Here is a 25,100-nt window from a genome sequence, read left to right on the forward strand (position 1 = left end):
CCTTCCTAAACCTCATGATCCCTTCCAATAAGATTTAAGCAGCATGGTTCATGCCATATATTCAAATATAACTTTACAGACAAGTAATCAAACTTTCCCTTCTAGTAAAATTTAAACAACGTAAATGATCTTTCTTTACCCCTTTTTCAAACAGTAATTCAAAATAATCTAACCAGATTTCCCCTTCTTAGTAAAGTTAAGCAGCGTAGATCAGATATTACTTTACACAGGAATCAATTTCTATCTTAAGATAATTCCAACCGACTTCCCCTTCTAATAGGATTTAAATAACTTAGTTCATTCCACATGCATTTTACCCTCATCCCCCACTTGTCTGATATTTACCACTATCAAATTTATACTAACATTTGTTTAAAATATAACTCAGAGCGATTTGTAGCATGAATCATTCCACATATTCCAGTAATACTTTCAGCAAGAGTCAGTTAACCTTCTATTTTAAGGTAGTCCCTTCTAACAAAGTTTAAACAACATAAATCATTCCGCATTCTTTTTACAGTTATCTTAAGATAATCCCAAGCGGCTTCCTGTTCTAATAAGCTTTAAACAACGTAAATTTTGCCCTCTTCCCTTGCTTCCTGGGGGCGTGGCCTGTTGCCGAGGAGGGCTCCACCGAGCTCCTCAGAGATCTGGTCTGTATATCTAAATAAGATCATAGATAGCACCCCTTTTTGGCTAAGAAAGGGGCAGGGAGGATAGCTCCGTAGACTAGGGTCTATTCGTAAGCCACAGCCTTTTTCTTTTTTTGGCTGTGGAAGAGATTAGATCCAGCCGAAGCGGAGCTTTTATCTCCGGCCAGTTCTTCTCAGCTGCCTTTTTTTTTTGGGCAGCCCCAGACAGGCTAGCCCCCCCCAGGACAAAACAAAGTTTTTTCAAGCTAGATTTGATACGGGAGGGTACCACCCCTGTGAGATTTATGCTTTTATTACTATCTTAAATACCAGCACCATTCGTCTTAAAGACTTCTTTGTTTAAATAGACTTCAAAATGGCGATTTCTCTCCGTGGATGATTACTGGATGTACTTAGCCGGGTTTATCTTCCTGCAGACCGCTCCTTAACAAAATAAACTTTTTTTTTCTTTGGAAATAGAGGGGAGCGAAGCGCTGCTTACTTGTTTATTTATTATGGCACCCAGATCAAAGAAGCGTCTTGCTACAAATGTGTCTAAAGAATTTAAAGAATCTTTTTTGGAAACACAGCCTTTGTCTCCTACGCCCTCTACTGGAGAAGTTTTAACACAGGAATATCTCTTTAAAATATTTAATGCATTTAAGCAAGAAATTGAGGAATTTGTATTGCAACTTTATGATGACCTAAAATCTAAAGTTAATCAAATGAAGGTGAATACGTTTGCAGCCGTGTCTGCCCTGTCAGATTACTCTGCTGAAATAGAGAACAAATTGGAAAGTCTGGAGAAGGCTAATTTTAATTTGACTACCAATATTCAAATTTTACAAGAAAAAATTAGAAATAACGAAGAACAGCTTATGATGCTAAATTTTGATAGGAAGGCATTTTCAATAAGAGTCAGAGAATTCCGTGAAAAGGAGCAAGAGAATTTGAAACAGACCTTTGCTGAAGCCTTCAGCCATGCGCTGGGAAGCCCGGGACTTAACTTTGATTGGCAGATTCGGAAAATCTATCGCCAGAACTCATTGATAGCGGAACAGCGACAGCTCCCGAGGGACATAATTATACATTTCTCTACAAAAGAATCTAGAAACGCGATTGTGCAAAAGTTTCATAATAACAGTCTCCGAGTTGATGACCAGGACGTGATTGTCTTCAAAGATATACCTTTCCAGATGTTGAGAGAAAGAAGGGACTACACTTTTTTAACCAAAGAGCTTAGGAGTCAACAGATTCGATACAGATGGGAGGCCCCTGCCGGCATCACGGTTACATTTGAGAATCAAAGATTTCGTATTAACTCTGTTTCGGAGGCTCAAGATTTCTATTGTAGGATTCTGAAGGCGGGACCTCCTGACGCGCCTGGAAGAGAGGAGAGACAAGCGGAAGGAGAAAGCAAATGGCTGGCCATGCGGCTGCAAGATGGAGGGGGCAGCCCCTCCTCCCTCGGAGAAGCAGAAGAACGCAGATCGAGAATTTAGATACTTCAAAAGACTTCCTAAAGTTGAGGACTGAATGGGGGTTTGAGACCTCTCTCCGGTAGAAAAAGTGGACTAATTTTTATCAGAAGGGAAAGCTGGGTGAAACTACTTTGAGCTAGATTCTAAAGTAACGTTAGCATAAATTTGATAGTGGTTAAAAGAATGCGGAATGATTTATGTTGTTTAAACTTTGTTAGATGGGACTATTTTAAAACAGAAGGTTAACTGACTCTTGCTGAAAGTATTATTTGAATATGATCCATGCTATTTAACTTTTATTTGAAGGGAAAGTTGGTTGTAATAGTTCTGAGTTACTTTTTAAATAAACGCTAGTATAAATTTGATAGTGGTAAATATTAGACAAGCAAGAGATGAGGGTAAAATGCATGTGGAATGAACTACGTTATTTGTGGTAAATATGAGAACGTTACTTTTGACCCAGAGATCAGTTTCGAACAACAGACACATATTATAGCAGTTATGGCAATAGCAGTTAGACATATACCGCTTCATAGGGCTTTCAGCCCTCTCTAAGCGGTTTACAGAGTCAGCATATATTGCCCCAACAGTATGGGTCCTCATTTCACCCACCTCGGAAGGACTCAACCTTGAGCCAGTGAGATTTGAACCGCTGAACTGCAGATAACAGTCAGCTGAAGTGGCCTGCAGTACTGCGCCCTAACCACCGCGCCACCTCAGCTCATATTAGTGGTGTCCTGAGTCGGGAAAGCTAAAAAACCACTCTTGGTGATTTGAGGTTTCCCTGAGGAGTTATACCAAAGTGTATCTCAGAATTGCCAGAATAACTCAATTCAACTAGAAAACGTTACTTTTGACCCAGAGATCAGATTCGAACAAGAGACACATATTAGTGGTGTCCTGATTTGGGAAAGCTAAAAAACCACTCCATTTGGTGATTAGACCAAAGCATCTCTCAGAATTGGCGAAAGAACTCAATTCAACCAGAAAGTGTTACTTTTGAACCAAAGCTCAGATTTGAACAACAAACACCTATTAGGGGTTTCCTGAGTCAGGAAAGTTAAGAAACTACTCCATTTGGTGATGTGAGGTTTCCCTGAGGAGTTACACCAAAGTGTATCTCAGAATTGGCAGAATAACTCAATTCAACCAGAAAGTGTTACTTTTGAACCAAAGCTCAGATTCGAAGAACAAACACCTATTAAAGGAGTCCTGAGTTGGGAGAGCTAAAAAAGAACTCCATATGGTGATTAGACCAAAGTGTATCACAGAACTTGCGAAAAAACTCAATTCTACCAGAAAGTGTTACATTTGAACCAAAGCTCAGATTCGAACAACACCTCTTTGGGGTGTCCTGATTCGGGAAAGCTAAAAAACTACTCCTTTTGGTGAGCTGAGGTTTCCCAGAGGACTTACACCAAAGTGTATCTCAGAATTGTCAGAATAACTCAATTCACCTAGAGAACGTTAGTTTTGGACCAAAGATCAGATTCGAACAACAAACACCCAGTTGGGTGTCCTGAGTCTGGAAAGCTAATATTAGGGGTGTCCTGAGTGGGGAAAGCTAAGAAACTACTCCATTTGGTGATCTGAGGTTTCCCTGAGGAGTTACACCAAAGAGTATCTCAGAATTGGCAGAATAAGACAATTCCACTGGAAAACGTTACTTTTGACCCAGAGATCAGATTCAAACAACAAACACATATCAGTGGTGTCCTGAGTCACGAAAGCTAAAAAACCACTCCATTCGGTGATTAGACCAAAGCGTCTCTCAGAATTGGCGAAAGAACTTAATTCAACCAGAAAGTGTTACTTTTGAACCAAAGCTCAGATTCGAACAACAAACACCTATTAGGGGTTTCCTGAGTCGGGAAAGTTAAGAAACTACTTCATTTGGTGATCTGAGGTTTCCCTGAGGAGTTACACCAAAGTGTATCTCAGAATTGGCAGAATAACTCAATTCACATAGAGAACGTTACTTTTGACCCAGAGATCAGTTTCGAACAACAGACACATATTAGTGGTGTCCTAGGTTGGGAAAGCTAACAACTCCATATGGTGATTAGACCAAAGCGTATCTCAGAATGGGCGAAAGAACTCAATTCAGCCAGAACGTGTTACTTTTGAACCAAAGCTCAGATTCGAACAACAAACACCTATTAAAGGAGTCCTGAGTTGGGAGAGCTAAAAAAGAACTCCGTATGGTGATTAGACCAAAGCGTATCTCAGAATTGGCGAAAGAACTCAATTCAACCACAAAGTGTTACTTTTGAACCAAAGCTCAGATTCGAACAACAAACACCTATTAGGGGTTTCCTGAGTCGGGAAAGCTAAGAAACTACTCCATTTGGTGATCTGAGGTTTCCCTGAGGAGTTACACCAAAGCGTATCTCAGAATTGGCAGAATAAGTCAATTCCACTGGAAAACGTTACTTTGACAAGAGATCAGATTCAAACAACAAACACATATCAGTGGTGTCCTGAGTCACGAAAGATAAAAAACAACTCCATTCGGTGATCAGAGCTTTCCCTGAGGAGTTACACCAAAGCGTATCTCAGAATTGGCAGAATAACTCAATTTAACTAGAAAACTTTTCTTTTGACCCAGAGCTCAGATTCGAACAAAAAAAACATATTAGTGGTACCTGGGTTGGGAAAACTAAAAAAACACTCCATTCGGTGATCAGAGCTTTTCCTGAGGAGTTAGACCAAAACTCAATTCAACCAGAGGCGTTATAGCAAAGTGTATCTCAGAATTGCTAGAATAACTCAATTCAACTATAAAATGTGACTTTTGACGCAGAGATCAGATTCCAACAACAGGCACATATTAGTCGTGTCCTGAGTCGGGAAAACTAAAAAAACACTCCGTTCGGTGATCTGAGGTTTCCCTGAGGAGTTACACCAAAGTGTATCTCAGAATTGGCAGAATAACTCAATTCACCTAGAGAACGTTACTTTTGAACAAAAGATCAAAATCGAAGAAGAAACACCTAGTTGGGGTGTCCTGAATCAGGAAAGCTAAAAAATCACTCCATTTGGGATCTGAGGTTTCCCTGAGGAGTTACACCAAGGTGTATCTCAGAATTGGCAGAATAACTCAATTCACCTAGAGAACGTTACTTTTGACCCAGAGATCAGTTTCGAACAACAGACACATATTAGTGGGGTCCTCGGTTGGGAAAGGTAAAAAGCCACTCCATTTGGTGATTAAACCAAAGCGTATCTCAGAATTGGTGAAAGAACTCAATTTAAAAACTCAAGCTAAAAAATCACTCCATTTGGGATCTGAGGTTTACCTGAGGAGTTACACCAAGGTGTATCTCAGAATTGGCAGAAAAACTCAATTTAACCAGAAAACGTTACTTTTGAACGAGAGCTCAGATTCGAACAACAGACACATATTAGTGGTGGCCTGTTGGAAAAACTAAAAAAACACTCCATTTGGTGATTAGACCAAAGGGTATCTCAGAATTGGTGAAAGAACTCAATTTAAAAACTCAAGCTAAAAAATCAATCAATTTGGGATCTGAGGTTTCCCTGAGGAGTTACACCATGGTGTATCTCAGAATTGGCAGAAAAACTCAATTTAAAAACTCAAGCTAAAAAAGTAGTGTCCTGAGTCAGGAATGCTAAAAAAAACCAACCCATTTTGTGATCTGATGTTTACCTGGGGAGTTAGACCCAAGTATATCTTAGAATTTGCAGAAAATCTCAATTGAACCAGAAGGTGTTAGTTTTGAACAAAAGCTCAGATTCGAAAAACAAACGTATATTAGTAGTGTCCTGAGTCAGGAATGCTAAAAAACCACTCCATTTTGTGATCTGATGTTTCCCTGGGGAGTTACACCCAAGTATATCTTAGAATTTTCAGAAAAACTCAATTCAACCAGAACGTGTTACTTTTGAACCAAAGCTCAGATTTGAAAAACAAACACATATTAGTAGTGTCCTTGAGTCGGGAATGCTAAAAAACCAACCCATTTTGTGAAATGATGTTTCCCTGGGGTGTTACACCCAAGTATATCTTAGAATTTGCAGAAAAACTCAATTGAACCAGAACGTGTAACTTTTGAACCAAAGCTCAGATTTGAAAAACAAACACACAGTAGTGTTTTTGAGTCGGGAATGCTAAAAAACCAACCCATTTTGTGATCTGATGTTTCCCTGGGGAGTTACACCAAAGTATAGAGGGTACACATTGAATACAGCAACACAACAGTATCAGCAAAGCAACAAGGGTTATAACGGTCTTGACAGTATTTCCCAACCAGCTAAAATTAGATAACCAAGAGGTCATCCAATCCCACCAGGAGTCCGAGGCCTTGTATGTTTGTCCAACTGCTTGAACGGTATCATGTAATTTGTCCACACTGGTTTCAATTTCTCCGGACTGGTTCAATAATGACAACAGGTAGCATTCAACCAAACACATAGTAGGGGGATCTGCGGCGAAAGACGGGGCAGCCGGTTGGGGGAGTGTAGGGTGGAGGGTGCTCTGCTCTGTTTTCCAGGTCAGAGACAGAGACAGCCTCAAGCTGTGGTTCCTGTTAGTTGGCCATGGTCAGGCTGCTTCTGTGTTTGTGTAGGTGGTTGTATAGGTGGTTTTGGCAAATATGGTCTTACGTGCCGTCCTGGAATCCAAAGAACTTTGTCTTTTAGTTGGATTGCAGCATAGCTCCTTCCCCAGGTAATCAGGTCAGCAGGTCCTCGCCACATCAGGTCGGGCAAGCAGCGATAGTAGACAGGTGGACGGGAGGTGTCTGCAGTAGGTGGAGCTGCAAAATGACGAGTCGCTGCCGAGGATGGTGGGCTGCCGATGTGTTGCACTGCTGGGAGGCAAGGTGGCGCAGTGGTTAAATGCAGCACTGCAGGCTACTGCTAGATCAGCAGGTCAGCGGTTCAAATCTCACCGGCTCAGGGTTGACTCAGCCTTCCATCCTTCCGAGGTGGGTAAAATGAGGACCCAGATTGTTGGGGGCAATATGCTGACTCTCTGTAAACCGCTTAGAGAGGCCTGAAAGGCCTATGAAGCGGTATATAAGTCTACTGCTATTGCTATTGCTATTCCCCTATTGCCAATATATCTGCCCAGGGCATGTTTTAATGTCTGGTTGGCACGCTCAGCCAACGGCTGACCCTGGCTGTTATAAGGAATGCCAAATTTATGCACAATGCCGCATTGGTTACAAAAGGCAGCAAAGGCTGCACCTGTGTAAGCGGGGCCATTGTCTGTTTTAATTCTTTTGGGCGTCCCAGCGATGCAAAGGTCCGAATACAATGATTAATAACATGTTTGGTGGCTTCACCCCTTTGGGGGGATGCCATAATATAGCCTGAATACGTATCAATGGAAACATGTAAATATTTCCAAGGGGCAAATGGAGGATATTGGGTAACATGCATTTCCCAAAGTTGGCAACACTCTGTCCCCCTGGGGTTTACCCCCATAGGGAGAGGGTTTGCCTGCTGGCTACAGGTGGGGCATTGTTGAATGATGATTGCTGATGCCTCCGCTGACGTAAGGCCAAATTGTTTTATGAGCGCTTTTTTATTCTGGTGAAAGTAAGAGTGGCTATCCCAAGGTGTGATAGCAGAACAAACATTGACATGGGGTGGGGGGGCTGATGCCGCAGCGTCAGCAACATCATTGCCCTCCTGGAGAGGCCCAGGGAAAGGCTGATGACTTCAGATATGGGAGACATGGAAAAAATAACAGCGAGAGGAGACAAGACCTTGTAAAGTGAGAAACAGAGACAAAAGTTGTGAATCAATAGAAGAAGAGAGATAAGACTCATACAAAGAGGTTATAATCTGAGTCACATAAAGACTATCAAGAATTAAGTTAAACGGTTGTTTGTCAAATAACTGAAAGGCCAAGATGGAAGTGGCCAATTCATCTCTTTGAGCAGATTTTTGTGGCTCTGTGAGCTGGGTGTGCCATGTACCATCCTCCTGCCAGGCACATGCTCCCCGATGTTTGCTCCCATCGGCAAAGACAATTATAGCATCTTTGATAGAAAAAAGCTGTTGAAGGAGGCTTCCATTGGAGCGGAAGGGCTTTTGTAATTAGGGCTGCAAAAAGGGCAGGTTTCTGAGAAATAGTGGATTTTGGGGTGTGAGACAAGTATCATGAGATCACATTCTTGGGGAATCAAATTTGGATTGGGGAGGCCGCACTGCAGCGCTCCCATGGGTTGGAGGATTTTATTAACAGCCCACAAATCATGCAAAAAACGCCATGTACCAGATTTCTTTTCTATAACAAACACAGGGGTGTTATAAAGGCTGTGGGATATCTCTTTCCTCTTCTTCTCTTCTCTCTCTGTCCCTCTCTTCACATTCTCTTTCCCTCTTTTCCATTCTTCTGTCACTTTCTCCTTCTCCCTTCTCTCTCCTCTTTGTCTCTTTCTGTCTCTTTCACTCTTTTTCTTTCTTCCTCTCTCCCACTCTTTCATCACTTTCTCTGTACTCTCTACTGCCCAACCTGTCCCCATAATTTACCTACTAAATAGGCGCAATTCCCTTACTGGATCCCTCGCTCACTCAAACACACACACACACAAACTTACACATGCACAAAACCATTTTTCTCCATTCCAATTCGGATCCTATAAATCAATTGCTCTGTGAAACATCTGTGAAAAGAATTCCAAGGGCTTCCCGGGGAGCCGTGGCCTGCAGAGGCCCTGTATCAAACCCATCCCCTCCCCTTAGCTGAGGGGCGGTAACATTGTTGGACAGACCCTTGGCAATTGCCTTGTTAATCTCTTTAAGGTATTCGGAGGCCCAAATGGCATACTGAGAGGGGGTAAAAAGCATGCCTGACAAAAGGGTTTGGAACAGTCCCTTGCAGTATGGGTATTGCACCCCATAGGTGGAAACTGCTTGCTTAAGATCCTTAACAACCCTATAGGGGATTGAGTTATGAGTGGGCACAACCCCCCAGCCGCGTTGGTTTGAAAAGAAACGGGGAAACAATCCTGTGCCAATTCCATGTCCCCTTGATTGAAAGCATCGCGCAGAGCATCTTGGAGAGCGCTACGCCACACTTGCGGGGTGGGGGAAGGGGCGGTAGGGAGAGGGGAAACCTTCTCTTCCGGAGGGGCCGGGGGAGGTGCAGGAGTTTCGGAGAGGGCCATCACCTGGCCAGCAGGAGGGGCGATCTCCTCGTAGCGCGGGGGAGATGTTGCCGAGGGCTTAAAAGCAGCCCCCTGCATATCTTCCTCATGAATTTGAAGGCATCTTACAAGAAGTCTCCAAGTAGTGAGAACTTCTGGCGGGGCTCGAGGTTCCTCATGGAAATAAATACCCAATTGGATCCATAAGGAGACTTTAAGAGAGCCCTTCTCAGGGTAAATGGGACAATTCTTAGATGTAAGCCAATAGAGAGAGGAAATGTTTTTTCGGGGGAAAGGGAAGCAAGCGAACTGCTGCTTGAGAGATTGCAATGGAGAATTTGGGGAGATCCCGAAGCTCCTGCAGGTGTGCAGTCTGAGCCTTCGAGAAGCCCGAGCCCATACTCACGATTTGGGAGGGTGCTCCGTTCGCTGACGGCCGGCCCTGGTTGCGAGACTTTGCCCAGTCGGGGGTGAATGAAAGGCTGGCGACACAGGAAATCACATCACGTCTATCACGTCGGGGTCACCAAATGTGAAGAAACCATCCTCTGCTACCAAATGTGATGTTCCCATGGGTCGTCCATGAGGCCAATGTTGAAAAAAGACAGGACACGAACACCTGCACAAGGAACTATATTACAACATATCAGTGACGTGCAGTGACGGTTACTGTTGGTGAGGCAAGACCGCAGCGGACATAAACGCGAGATGCCTGTCGGACACAGTGGCGGGGGTGTTGCTTCTCGCTGGCATCGCACTCCACCGCCTTGCGCCCCGCCTCCTCCGATGAACAATCCTGCTGCCCCGGCCTGCAGCCAGCAGAAAGGGCTCGACCCCTCGCCCAACCTGCTCCCTGGGTGTCCCGGCTCCATCTGAGATGCTTCTTGCCACCGTCACGCTCCACCGCCTTGCCCCCCCCGCCTCCTCCGACAAACAATCTTGATGCCCCGGCCTGCAGCCAGCCCAGCACTGAGCCTGGACTCACCGCTCTTCTCCTCCTCCTCCACCTCGTCCCCGCTCGGTGCTGGGCTGGCTGCAGGCCGGGGCATCAGGATTGTTTGTCGGAGGAGGTGGGGGGGGGGCAAGGCGGTGGAGCGCGACAGTGGCGAGAAGCATCTCAGATGGAGCCGGGAGACCCGGAAGGCAAGCCGGCACTTCGGCATGCCTTTAACTCACCGCTCTCCTCCGCCTCCTCCTCTCCGCTTGGTGCTGGGCTTTAAAGGGGTCTCCCCTCCCCAGCCAGCCAGCCCACCCAGCCAATTCCTCCCCCCACCACCACTGTGTCCAACAGGCCAGGTGTCTCGCGTTTATGGTGACATAAATTTGAGACGCCTGGCCTGTTGAAACACAGCGGCGAGAACGTCCCTGCCGCTTCCGTGTCCGCCGCCTCACCCCCCTGCCTCCTCCGACCCCACCGCTGTGAAGAAAGAAAAAAAAACACACACACAAACCTCACAATAAAAAATTAATTTTTTTATTAAATTACAAATTACAAATTAAATTACAATAAATTTAACCCCCCCTCCCTCCGTCTGATCCACCTTTTCCAGCTGTGGAAACTCTCTCAACCGCCCAACGTAAGCGTGCTCAACGTAAGCTCATAAGGCATGATTCGCTGCTCCCCGATCAGGAGGCGGGAGAATCAGTGCCTCTTTTGCATATGAAAGTGTTCACTTGTTAACTCCTCCTTAACTTTTAAAAGGCGAACAATTCCTTAGGCAAAAGAGGCCCCGAGTTCTCTGGCCTTCTCCCATAGTAAACACTGAGAGCAGACACCAAGCCACTGTGACTTTGAATCTGGTAGCAACTACCCTGGCTTTTATTATTTAAAAAAAGTTATTTAAAATTCTTCCTTTCCCTCAGGAGACTGGTGAGGCCCCGCCTCCCCTGCCTCTAGTGACTGCACGTCCCTGAAATATATATATATATATATATATATATATATATATATATATATATATATATATATATATATATATATATATATATATATATATATATATATATATATATATATATATATATATATATATATATATGTTATATTTGTGCTGATAAATAAATAAAGGGAGACTAGTATAGATCTATTTCAAGCTATTTATATATATATATATTAAAAACAACAAAACATCTCACAAATGCCCGTAAGTGAAGGACTTGTATTGGGGCTTTTCTTTTTTAAAAAAGTTTTTTATTTTATTTATACAATCATATCATCTTTGCAGCACATTTTACATCTTTTACATATCCATTGTGTTTCCTTTATCAATACATATAGATCTTATATAACTATGTCCATATCTATATACATATTTTACACATCTTATTTCATACATGCTATATACATTTGATCCTCTCATATTTCTTATTTCATCTACAATCTATCTTGTATTAGAATCCTATTGATCCTGTAGCTTTGTATTTGTTTTTTAGTTTCTTCTTCTTGTATTGGTTTTTTTCCTTATGTTCTCCCCCCCCCCCCCATTCAGTGCTGGGAGCTCACCCCCTCTTTCAGCCTAAAATACCACCGAGGACTATGGTGGAGAAAGGAAGGACTGCAACTGCCTTCAGATCTAAATGGATGCTTACTAAAGATGCTAAATGCAAAATTACCCCCTGCATGATGGGAAATTCTTGAAAGAAGGCCAATGTTAATGCGGCAACTCTCAAAGAAAAATATACAGCACTAAGGAAGAAAGCCAAGGCCCTTCCCCAGAGGAAGTCAACCTTTTCTTCTTTCTGCTTTGTGAAACCTGCTGGGAGGCTGCCTTCCCTCCTCTTCCTCTTTCCTCCTTCCCCTCCAGCCGAACCTGGTGAGCGATGGGGGGGAAATTTGGGAAGAGCGTGGGAGCATTTTCTAAATGTTCCTCTCCCAGGAGGGCCGCCATTTAGAACAGGCCCTGTAATGAAAGCAGAAGCCGGAGCAGGTGGGAACATGGCAAGCAGGGAAGGGAAAGGAAAGGTCAATCAACGTTCCCATCTGGAAATCGAGGGGCATAAAATATTTAAAACATGACTAATTATGTTCAGATTATGTAGATCATTAGACATGCTGAAAGAAAATGAAATTTGAAAATTCAAAAGGTGAACTTTGTAAGCTTGAATCTAGCACCAAATCCAGACCAGTTTTCTTCCTTAAACAAACTGCAGCAGGGGTGTCCGAACTTGGGAACTTTAAGACTTCTGGGAGTTGAAGTCCACAAGTCTTAAAGTTCCCAAGTTCGGACACCCCTGAACTACAAGCTTGACTTACAACAGTGACCATTCAGAATTACAATGGCACTGAAAACAGTGACATGACTATTTTTCACACTTATGACTGTTGCAGCATCCCCATGGTCACTTGATTTACATCTGGATGCTTAACAATTGACTCACATTTATGACGGTGGCAGTGTCCCAGGATCACGTGGTCCCCTTTTGCGACCTTCTGACAAGTTAAAGTGGCAAGCCAGATTCACTTAACAACCATGTTACTAATTTAACAACTCCAGTGATTCACTTAACATTTGTGGCAAAAGCCAAGACATAGAAATGGGCAAAATCGGGAAAAATGAGGAAAAAGTCAGTTGTAAATTAGAGAAAAATGAGGAAAAGTCAGTTGTGCCGGGCCTGACATATGGAGACGTTGTCCCCAAAATACCAGCTCATTATCCAAAATGATTGGGGGGGGGAATAATTTTCATCCAAGCAAACTATCACCACAATAGCCCACCTGTTAGAGGACTATTAATCAGCAGACAAAAACAATGGAAAAAAAGAACATGGCACCACAAATGATAAGACAAATTGAGGTCATTGTAGAGAATTTATGTAGCTTGGGACTCAAGGAAGGTGTCCCAGGTTGTTGACTTGCAGACATAGGTAACATGCTTAGTGAGTGTGAGGTTTGCCCCTGTTTATGTACAGTAGCTTATGAGGGTGTCACTTTCTCCTTGGTGCTTCCTTGGTTTCTGCTTGATTGTTTGTCTGATGTTAATCCCTGTTTATCTGAGTATAGGCTGCTGGAGTGGTCCGCTCTTTTTGTTTCCTTCTTAGCTTTTTATATGATCTCTTTTGAATGATGTATAAATGTGATTTAGCTGCTGGTTGAAATCAAGTCTCTCTTTGCCCGTCGTGCAAAAAAGGTGGCAGTAAGAGAAGCGCCTATTCATCGTCCCCAGCAAGATGGAAGCTTCCAGATTATTGCCATTTTTTGACAGAGCCATTTGCAATCTCACACCAGTTATCATCCGGTGATCTAGTGATCCACATCATGTTCCTCCTTCCTCCGCATTAAGTCTGAAATGCATGAATGATTTCTGGATCTAGGAGGGAAGACTCCATCACTCCCAAATTCCCTTAAAAGCTGCTTATTGAATACCTGCAGCTTCCAGAACCTGTTTTTTTCCTCGAGTATCTGCATGTCTGCCATCAGGTTCATACATTAATTTAACGCATATGCAGATCGGTAAAATAGACACTCACCGACATCTTTGGCTCCTTCCCCCACCCCCACCCCCACCCCATCCCAAACAGACTTCTCCTGTTTCATTGCAACCTTTTGGAGAATACTCAGAATAATTCTCCTTGATCATCATGCTTCCTAGGTTTTAAATCACTTCTATAACTGCCTTGTTAGACCCCTGAAACTTTGCATGAGAAATCTCTGTTGTAAATAATTGCATCTAGGTATGAATACTAAGCAGGTTGGCTTAGAGTTCACGGAGAAGAGGTAATGGGAAAGCTGTTTGTTACTCCTTGCTAAAGCATGAGGGGCTTCACAGATCAATTGGATGCCTCAAAGCCCTTTCAAGAGAGGAGGAGGAGAAGGGACGGACACACACACACACACAGACACACAGAGACACAAGGCCTGCATTTAAAGAAGAGCAGTCAAGGTTGGTGCCACTGCGGAAATGTGGTTTTGGGAATGCAGAATATGTTTCAGCACAAAGGCATTTTCAGGGGAGTGGGTCAAAAGGTGTTCAACCCCCTTTTCACATTTGTTGTGACTGTTTCTCTGAGCGCCATATGCAAATCCAGCTAAGAGTTACTTCTTTAATCAATTAATCATTGCTTGTTTAATTAAAGAATTAACCAGTGGAACAGCTTCCCTCCAAAAGTTGTGGGTGCTTCCAGTATCTGCATGTCTGCCATCAGGTTCATACATTAAACTGGAAGTTTTCAAGAAGAGACTGGACAGTCACTTATCTGAAATGGTCTAAGGTCTCCTGCTTGAGCAGGGGGTTGGACTGGAAGACCTCCAATACAACAGCAACAGAGTGGTCAAGGCCTGGAATGCCCTACCTGACTCTGTTGTTCAGGGGTGGGTTTCTCGCCCCGTTCCAACCGGTTCGGTTGGAACGAGGCCGGTGGCGTCCTCGTGCACGCGCGTGGCATGCGCATGCGTACTAGCGTCTGTGAGATGCTCCAGCTGCTCCTGGAGGATCGCGCAGGCGCTGTATGCGTCCTGCGCATGCGTGGAAGCACAGAATTCGGCAAAACCGGGTAAGGAGCGGGCGCGGGCGCACGCGGGCGCACGGGCGCGTGGGGGGGCCCTTCGCCGTTCTTCCCGGAAGTTACTTACTTCCGGGTTCGGCGACCAACCGGATCGCAGGGACCGCCGCAAACCGGTTGAAACCCACCCCTGCTGTTGTTACATCCCCCAAACCCCATAATTTTAACCTAAGACTGTCTACTGTCGACCTCACCCCATTCCTAAGAGGTCTGTAAGGGGCATGCATAAGCGCACCAGCATGCCTACCATCCCTGCCCTACTGTCTCCATTTATTCGTACCCATTTCCTGTATTCATATTTACGTTTATCCTTATACCTGCAGCCGAAGCAGCAGCAAAGCAGAGGCTGACATCCGGCCCTCCTCCGGAAAAAGGCGGTCAGGCCTGGAAAATGACAAAACACAAACAAACAGACGAACAACAAAAAACAGAAAAAGAAAAAAAGGGGGGGGAGAGAAAATCAGGAAAGAGAGTCAACTAGAGTTTGTAAGGATAAGCAGAATAGAACTGGCGGAGCAGTTGGGGAGCCCGGAGATGGGACTTGTCCATCCACTCGGCATGAGACGGAGGAAAATGCTTCCAAGCCACAAGGTACTGAAGTCGATTCCGCCTTCGTCGAGAGTCCAATATTTCCCGGACCTCAAAATACTGTTCACTATCAATCAATAGGGGGGCAGGTGGCGGATCCACCGGCGGACGTAAAGATGAAAAACGAACAGGTTTAATGAGATTAATGTGGAAAACAGGATAGACACGGTTGAGGTGCTTGGGTAGCTGTAAGCGAACCGAAACAGGATTGATGACCTTGATTATGGGAAACGGCCCTACATACTTAGGCCCCAACTTCTTTGATTTCTGCGTAGTTTGAAGGAACTTTGTGGATAGATAAACTTGGTCACCCACCTTGTACTGATAAGGTTGAGCACGTTTCTTATCAGCCTGCTTCTTATGCGCGCGATGCGCAACATCTAAAGTATGAAGTGCCAATGGCCAAATATGCCGCAACCGCTCACTCCACTTGGAGATGGATGAAACCATGTTCAAGAGGAACTTCGGGAATAGGAACAAAGTCCTGGCCAAATACAACTCAAAAAGGGGTGAATCCAGTGCTGCTATGTACAGAATTATTATAAGCCACTTCCGCGTGTGGCAACAAGTCCACCCAATCATCTTGCTGGTAATTAATGAAACAACGTAAATATTGTTCTAGAACAGAATTAGTCCTCTCGCAAGCCCCATTAGTCTGAGGGTGGTGGGCGGAGCTTAGACCCTGGGCGGAGCCAATGCGCTTAAGAAATTCTTTCCAGAAGACAGAAGTGAATTGTACACCTCTATCAGAAATGATGCGATCAGGCACACCATGCAAACGGTAAACGTGAGAAATGAAAAGTTTAGCAAGTGCCTTTGCAGAAGGAATCTTAGGGCAAGGTATAAAATGAACTTGCTTGGAAAATAAGTCAGTAACCACCCATATGACAGTGTGTCCCTGGCTCTCAGGAAGCTCGACAATGAAGTCCATAGAAATCTCCTTCCAGGGGGCGACAGGGCGAGCTACAGTCTGGAGTAAACCCTGCGGTTTCCCCGGCGGGCGTTTAGCGGCCGCACAAAACGGACAGCTGGCAACATAAAGTTCAATGTCCTTCTTCAAAGAGGGCCACCAAAACTGCTGTTTCACCAGATGCAGCGTCTTCACAAATCCAAAGTGCCCCGCTAACTTGGAATCATGAGCCCATTGGAGAACAACCAGACGAAGAGAGGCAGGGACGTAAAGTTTCGCTCCAATCAATGGCAAATCGTCTCTCATTGTGCATTCACCTTGATGCTGCTGGAACCAATCATCCTGGGGAAGGGCTTTTTTGAGATCGGACAGAAAATCTTGAGACATGTCCACCTTTGAGCGTGTCTGTTGCCTAGTAACAACAGGAGCAGCGAGGCTGGACGTGGGAACCACGGGCTGGATAACGCTGAGCTTAGAGCAGTTGTATTGAGGGAGTCTGGACAAAGCATCAGCCATAAAATTCTTCCTTCCTGGGATGTACTTAAGTGTGAAATTGAAACGATTGAAATGCTGAGCCCAGTGCATTTGCTTAGGGGAGAGGCTCCTGGGAGTCCTCAAAGCTTCCAAGTTCTTATGGTCAGTCCACACCTCAAACGGGTGCTTAGCGCCCTCCAGGAAGTGGCACCATGTGGCCAAAGCCCAACATACAGCAAATGCTTCCTTCTCCCAGATTGCCCAACGTCTTTCCGTGTCTGTGAGTTTACGGGAGGTGTATGCACACAGTTGTAAATTACCTTGGTCGTTAGTCTGAAGCAAGACGGCCCCTACCACCACGTCACTGGCATCAGCTTGAACGACAAAAGGCTTGCCTCCGGATGCTTCAGAACCGGCTCCTCGGCAAAAAGTCGTTTCAACTTCTCAAAAGCAGCGTGGCACTCCATGGTCCAATTCAATGGCTTGCTAGGCTTAGGTTTCGGCCCGCCTTTGGACTTCAACAAATTAGTGATGAGAAGTGCAATTTTGGCAAAAGAAGGGATGAACTGACGATAGAAATTGGCAAAACCCAAAAAATTTTGTAATTGCCTACGTGTACAGGGCGCCTCCCACTCAGTGACTGCCTTGACCTTAGCGGGGTCCATCTCAACACCAGCGGGGGAGATACGATACCCAAGGTAGTCTATCTTCTCCTAGTGAAATTCACATTTGGATAACTTGGCATAAAGTTCAGCAGCTCGGAGTTTCTTCAGGACAGTGCGGACCAACTTGACGTGTTTGTCATATGTTTGTGTGTAAATAAGGATATCATCTAAATATACGATAACACCCTTGTAAAGGTGGTCATGCAAAATTTCATTAATTAATTGCATGAAAACTGCAGGCGCCTCCTGCAGGCCAAAGGGCATTACCCGGAACTGGAAACAACCCAGGGGGCAGTTGAAAGCAGTCTTCCACTCATCCCCTTCCTTTATGCGGACCCTATAGTATGCCTCTCTGAGGTCCAATTTAGTGAAAATACGGCCCTTCCCCAGTTGGGCCAGCATGTCCTTCATCAGTGGTAATGGGTACAGGTCTGAGCTGAGATGCAGTTCAAGTTTTTGAAATTCACACATAATCTGAGGGAGCCATCTTTCTTTTCTCTGAACAACACTGGCGCTGCTACCTTGGGCCTCGCTGGCTCAATGAAACCCCCTTTCAAGTTTTTATCAATGAATTTTCTTATTTCCTCCATTTCTCTAGGGGACATTGAATATATTTGGGGCTTTGGAAGCTTTACTCCAGGTAAAATATCGATGGAGCAACCAGTAGGTCTGTGGGGTGGAAGTTTATCTGAAGATTTTTCACTAAAAAACCCCTTTAGGTCCCAATACTCTTTCGGAATCTTTTCTTCCCCCTCAATTTTCTCCTGGCCCCTGGCGGCCAATGCGGGACTGGAGCCAGCAGGCTCTGGGGCGTCGGCCTCCCCGTCTGGGGCTGTGCTGGTCCGAATATGCAGCCACCCCTCCCTCCAATTAATGCGAGGGTTCCATTTACGAAGCCAGGGGAGTCCCAAAATAAGGGGTCTGTCCATCCCAGGTGCCACAATAAAAGAGATCAATTCTATATGGGTGCCCATTTTCATCTCTAGAGGTTCAGTGTAGAAATGGGCTGGGCCACCCCCTGCAATGGATCCATCGATTTGACAAAAGACAATAGGGGTTTTCAAAGTCCTCAATTTCAAGCCCAGTTTCTTAACCATTGCAGGATTAATCATACATCTAGAACAGCCCGAATCGAGGAGGGCGGAAAGCTGTTCTGTCTCCCCATCAGGTGGCACCCTTAACTCAATTGGGATCAACATGGGGCCTTTATTCGAACTCACCCAACGAGGCGAGGCGTCGTCATTGGAGTCATCAGAGGAGCTGGTGGTCACGTCCGCTTCCTCCTCCGCCTCCTGCCGGAAACGCTGAGGGGTGTTTTCAGCAGCGAAGGCAGCCTCCTTCTTCCTCCCCAGGGCCTTGCTAGTTTTCCCTTCCCTCTTGGTAGGGGGTGGGGCGGTTGGAGGAAGTTTAACGTGGCAATCCATGGCTCGATGGCCTCCTTTCCCACAACGGAAGCACGTGAAAGGCTTGGCCTTGCCGGCGGAGCTTCCCTTCACCCCTGATGCAGAATGGGGTCCTTTGAGCTGGGGGGGGGTGATCTCTCTGCTTTCTCCTCTTTCACACGTTGAAGTCTAATCAAGTCTAGCTCAACGTCTGCTGCATTTTCATACCAAGCCGCAACTTGCTAGGGAAGGTTTCTGTTAACGCATTGTTGGTAAATGTCCTCATTTAATCCCAATGCAAACTGATCCAGGAGTGCCTCTTCAGACCAACCCCTCATATATGATGAAAGCTGTTGAAACTCCTGAATATATTCAGCCACTGGTCTATCCCCTGCTTGAGGGCCATAAATTTCACCTTCCCTCGTTTCTCAATCAGCGGATCATCAAATCTCCTCTTTAGTGCAGTCATAAAGACATCAAAATTCCTCAGGAGGGGGGAGTTACATTGGTGTAAGCTGACCATCCAATCGGCCGCTTTTCCTTCCAAAGAAAGTAAAACCATTCGCACCTTCATCTCATCTGTTTCTAAATCGGGCCCATAAATTTCCATATAATTCCAAATCTGTATAAAAAAGAGACCCAGGTCCCTGGGATTACCGTTATATTTTACTGGTAAGGGAGGGACTTTTGCCATTCTGCATCTTCTGGGGGGGGGCTACTCTGGCAGCAGCTCTGGCTGGGGGGGCTGTTTCTGGGTTTGTTTGCTCCCATCCCCCCTCGGCCTCTTCACCCTCTCTAAATTTATGCATGGAGTACCTTTGTTCAAATTCTTCCGTTTGCTCTTTTTCCATCTCTCTCTCTCGGGACCTCCGCTCGGTCATAGTTTCTTCCCAGTCTGCTGGTTTTTCCTTTTGTCTCCTTCTGGTAACTCCAGCATCCAAATTCTCAAAATCCTCCTTTTGCCCCACTCCCAAAGTCCATCGGGGCCGAACCGCAGGCTCTTCTACCCTTAGGCCAGCTAGCCTTTCAGGTAAAGATGGTTCTGCAGTTTCTCTTCCAGTCTCCTCATCATCGCTCGCTTGCAATGACATTTTCTCCATTCCTTCTTGTGAGTACACCCCCCATGGTAGGTTGAAAACTCCTGGTGGGGTGTGAGTGAGTCTTCGCTTAATGTCAGCACTCCTCCATTGAATAATTAGGAAAGAAAACCATGAGACTCCATTGATAGAAATCAAGTATACTTTTACTAATTATAAATGATCAGAAGCGTAGCAAAGCAAAGACTGATTATTTAGGCACAAAAGCGAATGATATATAGAATAACCCATTCCCCACCCCTTGGCATCCCAGTTACAGTCCAATCATAATTCTCCCAAGTGTCAGGTGTGAGATAACTTTGAAAGGCATCACCAAGATGGAATGTCGGTGCCGTTGGCCTTGGCGGGAAACCTCCTCCGCATGCGCAGTAAGACAGGCAGCATAACTCCAGAATCTTCCTCCAGCACAAGTAGTAAATCCCTCCCAAATACCATGCCCCCCTTCCCGTTTCAATGGCAGCCGAAGCAGCAGCAAAGCAGAGGCTGACACTATCTTTTACATAAAATAAAAAATGTTAAGGGGTTTAAAAAAAACATCCATTCCAGCTCTATTAGGATTGAATGGACTCTAAGGTCTCCTGCTTGAGCAGGGGGTTGGACTAGAAGACCTCCAAGGTTCCTTCCAGCTCTATTCTGAATTGAACTGAATTGATAGGTCATTCGACTATCCACCCATGTAGCACAACATACAACTTATGAGCCCAAGCTGTCAATGAAGATGCTCATAGGAGAAGACCTGGCTTGGCAAGGGGGAGGGGCTCTCCCTTATGGCTGCCCCCAGCCATCCTTTAGACACAATGTCCAGGTTCCCATAGGTAAGGAGACCAGACGTCCCGCATCTGGCGGGACAGGCACGCCTTCCCATAATTTTTCCGCATCCCGGGCCATTCTTAAAAAACCCCGCTTTATTTTGGCGCTCGCAGCTCGCTCGCTCCCCCGCCCATCAGCTGCTAGCTCTCTGGCTCGTTCCATTCTATCTACACTAAAAATCTAAGCCAGCCTGCCGCTCACTGATTGGCCTGGACTCCAGCCAATCAGTGAGCTGGCTGGGATGGAAAATTTTAAGCACACTGCATGCTTAAAATTTTCCATCCCAGCCAGCTCACTGATTGGCTGGAGTCCACTTAGCTTAGCATGCCGCGCGAGTCTCCATTTCATTTCGTCTTTTGCTTGCTGCTTAGCTTAACTGGTGAGTAACGGTACCAGTGGGAATCGGGAGGCGCTGGGGGGAGGAGACGGCCCTCCTCTCCTCCTTCTCCCCCTTTGTGGAGTTTCACCTCGCGCAGAGAACTTCCACTCAGTCCTGGAGCTTCTGCCACCAGTGGCGGACCCTGTGCTGCGGTGGGAAGCGACCATGCTGCGAGTCCGCGAGGCGCGGTCGCTTCCCACCGCAGCAGAGGCGCTGCCATGGGCGGCAGAAGCTCCGGGACCGAGTGGAAGTTCTCTGCGTGAGGTGAAACAGCCGCCGCCGCTGCACTCTCCTGCGGGAGGCTTCGGGTGGGTGGCACAGCCGCCGGTGCCAGCGGGGCGACGCGCGTGGTGGGAAGGCAGCCATCCAGCCTGCTCTTCCCGGCGGCGGCTGCTCCTGCTCCTCCCTCCCTTCATGCGGCCTCCTGCCTCTCTCCTGGCCAGAGCAGCGCCGTGCCCTGCCAAGAGCCACCGCCGGGCAGCTTCACCTGAGTGAGTAACTCCGGCGGTGGGAATCGGGAGGCTTCAGGTGGGCATCAGTGCTTCCCTTGCGAAGGCTGTCCAAGAAGCGCCGCCGGGAAGAGCAGGCTGGACGGCCGCCTTCCCACCACGTGCGTCACCCCGCTGGCACTGGCGGCTGCTCTGGCCCTTCTCTGGCCACGCGTCCAGTCCGGCCGCTAGGTGACCTCCCTGCAGCCTCCTCGCCCGGCAAGGAGGAAGGTTTGGGGCGAGGGGTCCTCCGCTTCCCCCGTCCCAGCAGTGGAGCGCGGGTGCCTGGTTGCAAATGCGTCTCCCTCGCCTGCACTTGAGACCTGCAGCCGAGGCAGCGCCGACGTCGGAGGAGGGAGGGAGCCAGCTGAGGAAAAAAGACCCCCACCCTCTTCCCCTTTGGGGGGTCTCCCCACTTACCATCGCAGCGGCGGGGTGGGGAGAGATCGGATCCAGCCCCCTCCCCTGCCTGGGCGGGTGGGAGGCATGGAGGAAGGCGAGCAAGAGGAGGCGCCCAGGTTGCTGCGCCCGTCGCCGCCCCGCGTCCGTCTCGGTGCCCGCCTGTCAAAGCGGTGATGCGGAGCAGCCAAGCGCTGATTGGGGGGGGACGCCGGGCAAGGGAAGGCGGGGGTGGAGGAGCCGTCTCTAGCTCCGCTGGTGCCAACCCAGCCCTCCCCACTTCAGAGAGAGAGAGGGACACCCACTGCCCAGTGCCCACCCCGGCCAAGAAGGCACGTGGGGCTTTGGGCTGGCGGGCACCATGCAACAAAACCTCCCCCTCCCCCGTCAGGTGGCAGGTAGGGGGGTGCGGGCACACCTATCTTGCCAGCCCTGGCATGGGCCAGCGGGGTTCTCTGTGTGTGCTATTGTGGGTCTAAGGTAGCAACCACACCAGCCTCCAACTTGCAGGCTTGCCAGTCCAAGCTGAGTCCCAGCCGTGTTGCTGATTGCGGGTCAGTTTTGCCAAGGTGGTTGTGAGAATGGCATTCATAGGGAAAGCTGGCTTCACCTGTTACAGCAGTGATGGGGAAATCTTTTGGGCTCAAACATTCAGAAAATGTTTAATTTCACACTCCTGGTGCGTCTATGTATGTGTGTGTGTGTGTTGCACACATACAGACATCCTTGACCAAAGAGAAACATTTCTTTTTCAAATTCATTCATTAAAAAAGAATACACTTCAATCATATGTGGTGTTAAGTGTTGCACAAAGAAACAACACAGGAAAGGAAAGAAGGGAGGGAGGGAGGAAAGGGGGAGACAGGGAAAGAGCAGAAAGACAGAGAAGGTGAAGGTAGATAGGCAGAAGGAAGGAAGAAGGAAGAAATAGGAAGGAGGGGTGAAAGGATGGAAGGAGGAAGGAACGGAAGCGAAGAGGAAGAGAGAAATGGAAAGAGCAGAAAGACAGAGAAGGCAGATAGGCAAAAGAAATGAAGCTGAAAGAATGGAAGGAGGAAGGAAGAGAAAAGGAGAAGGGAGTGAGTGAGGAAAGAAGAGAGGATGGAAGGAGAAAGGAAGGAAGAGAGGGAAAGAGCAGAAGACGGATAAGGTGAAGGTAGATAAGCAAGAGGAATGAAGGAAGAAGTGAGGTGTCTCGAGGAGGGGGAAAACATTTAGTGACCAAAGTTACAATGGCATTGAAAAAAGTGACTGATGACCATTTTTCACACTTAGCGACCGTTGCGACCATTTTTCACACTTAGTGACCATTGCAGCATCCTCATGGTTACGTGATCAAAATTTTGTTTGGCAACAGATTCGTATTTATGCTGGTTTCAGTGTCCTGGGGTGACCTTTTGACAAAATATAAAATTTTTAATCAAGCCCCCCCCCCCCCCGGTCAATGATGGCCCTCTTTACCAATCTGAAAATCTGGTCTCCTTACCCATAAGGCCACAGATCCGGGGGGGAATCCCAGGAGCTGCTGAGGATGTGGACTTTGCACATTTCAGATTCAGTGCTCAGGGTCCAGATAATGAAATCTGAGATGTGGTGGTGGCAGCACATATTTGGGTAGCTTGCAAGTCCCAGGGCTCTTACTCTCTTCCAGATTTTTGTCTATCTGGCCCAGTAAATTCCTTGGAATGAATAGGGCTGGTTATTGATGACTCTCCCTCATTTTTTACCCCAAAGGGATGGATCCCCAGATATTATCACAACAGGGGTGGGCTGCTACTGGCATTACTGCCAATTCCATGCACGTGTGCATTTACACCAAAAAGGTCTGCTCATGCACAGAACGTTGGAAAAAGGAAGGGGGGGATTACATTTCTTCAGTGAAGATTGTTCTGTGCATTCACAAAACTAAAAATCAAGATGTTCGGGTTGCGTGGGCGGCCAAGTTACTACCTATTCGACCCAACAGGTAGGACCCACCTCTGTATCACTTCCTGTAATTAGAGGTGATGTTGAGGGAACCTGGCCCCTCTTTTCCCCCATTATCATCTTTTAACAACCCCACAATCCCTTGAGGGATGGAGTCTGGGCAACTGAATGGAACTGAGTGTTTACTGGCTGGATGCCCTTCATGTCACCAATGCAGAGTTTTCTTCAGCAGAGATATTCTCAACGTGCCCAGAGAGAGAAATATCTGCCTCTACGTAGGATTGAACTCACAGCCTCCTGATTGTGAGGTGAGAGCTTCCACCTTTAGGCCACTGCACCACTCCCCTCTTTTCCCCCCATCTCTCCTGGCTTTTCAGGCTAAAGATTTCTTAACCAAGAAAGCAAAGTGTAGAATTGGAAGGGAGCGTATCAGAGGGACGGGCAATGAAGGAGGGAAGAAGGGGGCTGTGAGAATGTTTTCTCTTGGCCTGATTCACCTGAGGCATCTTTCAGAATTATCTCCAGCTTTGTTAATCTGGAAGCAATTTCACATCCCTCTGTCTACCATACTTTTCAATCTGCATGGAATTATCAGGCTGTACATAGGCATGGAGACTCCTTTGCAGAACAGCTGGTTTTAAAATATTGAAAATATGGAACCTCCATCATAATTAACCTGCACCATCCTTCCAGCAGCCCTGGAGAGGGTCCAGCACAGAGCCTGAATCGGTTATGGCAGGGGTCCCCCAACTCCAGAGGTGGGTTGCTAATCCTGTTCCAACTGGTTCGGTTGGAACGGGCCCGGCGGTGTCCTTGTGCACGGGCGCAGTTCACGCATGCGTCTTAGCGCCTGCGTGATGCTCCAGCTGCTCGTGGAGACTCGCGCAGGCGCTGTATGTGCCATCCAGCTGCTCGCGGAGAATCGCCCAGGCGCTGTATGTGCCATGTGCCTGCGTGGAAGCGCAGAAGCCTTCAAAGACTGGTAAGGAGCGCGGACGGGCGGGTGGGCCCTTCGCCATTCCCGGAAGTTACTTACTTCCGGGTTCGCCGACCAACCGGGTTGCGGGGACCGCCGCGAACTGGTTGAAACCCACCCCTGCCCAACTCCCAGGCCATGGTCCACCTGTTCTCTCCTTTCTCTAGAAAAGCACAAAAATCCCCAGGATTCTCTCACTTGCCTTCAACCCGAATGGAGCACCTCAGGAGCAGAAGCCGTAACAGCAGTAGTATTGAGACTTATATTCCGCTT

Source organism: Thamnophis sirtalis, unplaced genomic scaffold (genome assembly GCF_051295495.1).
Source record: "Thamnophis sirtalis isolate CommonGarterSnake01/CBP01778 unplaced genomic scaffold, rThaSir2_p1.2 scaffold_2, whole genome shotgun sequence".
Classification (NCBI taxonomy): Eukaryota; Metazoa; Chordata; class Lepidosauria; order Squamata; family Natricidae; genus Thamnophis; species Thamnophis sirtalis.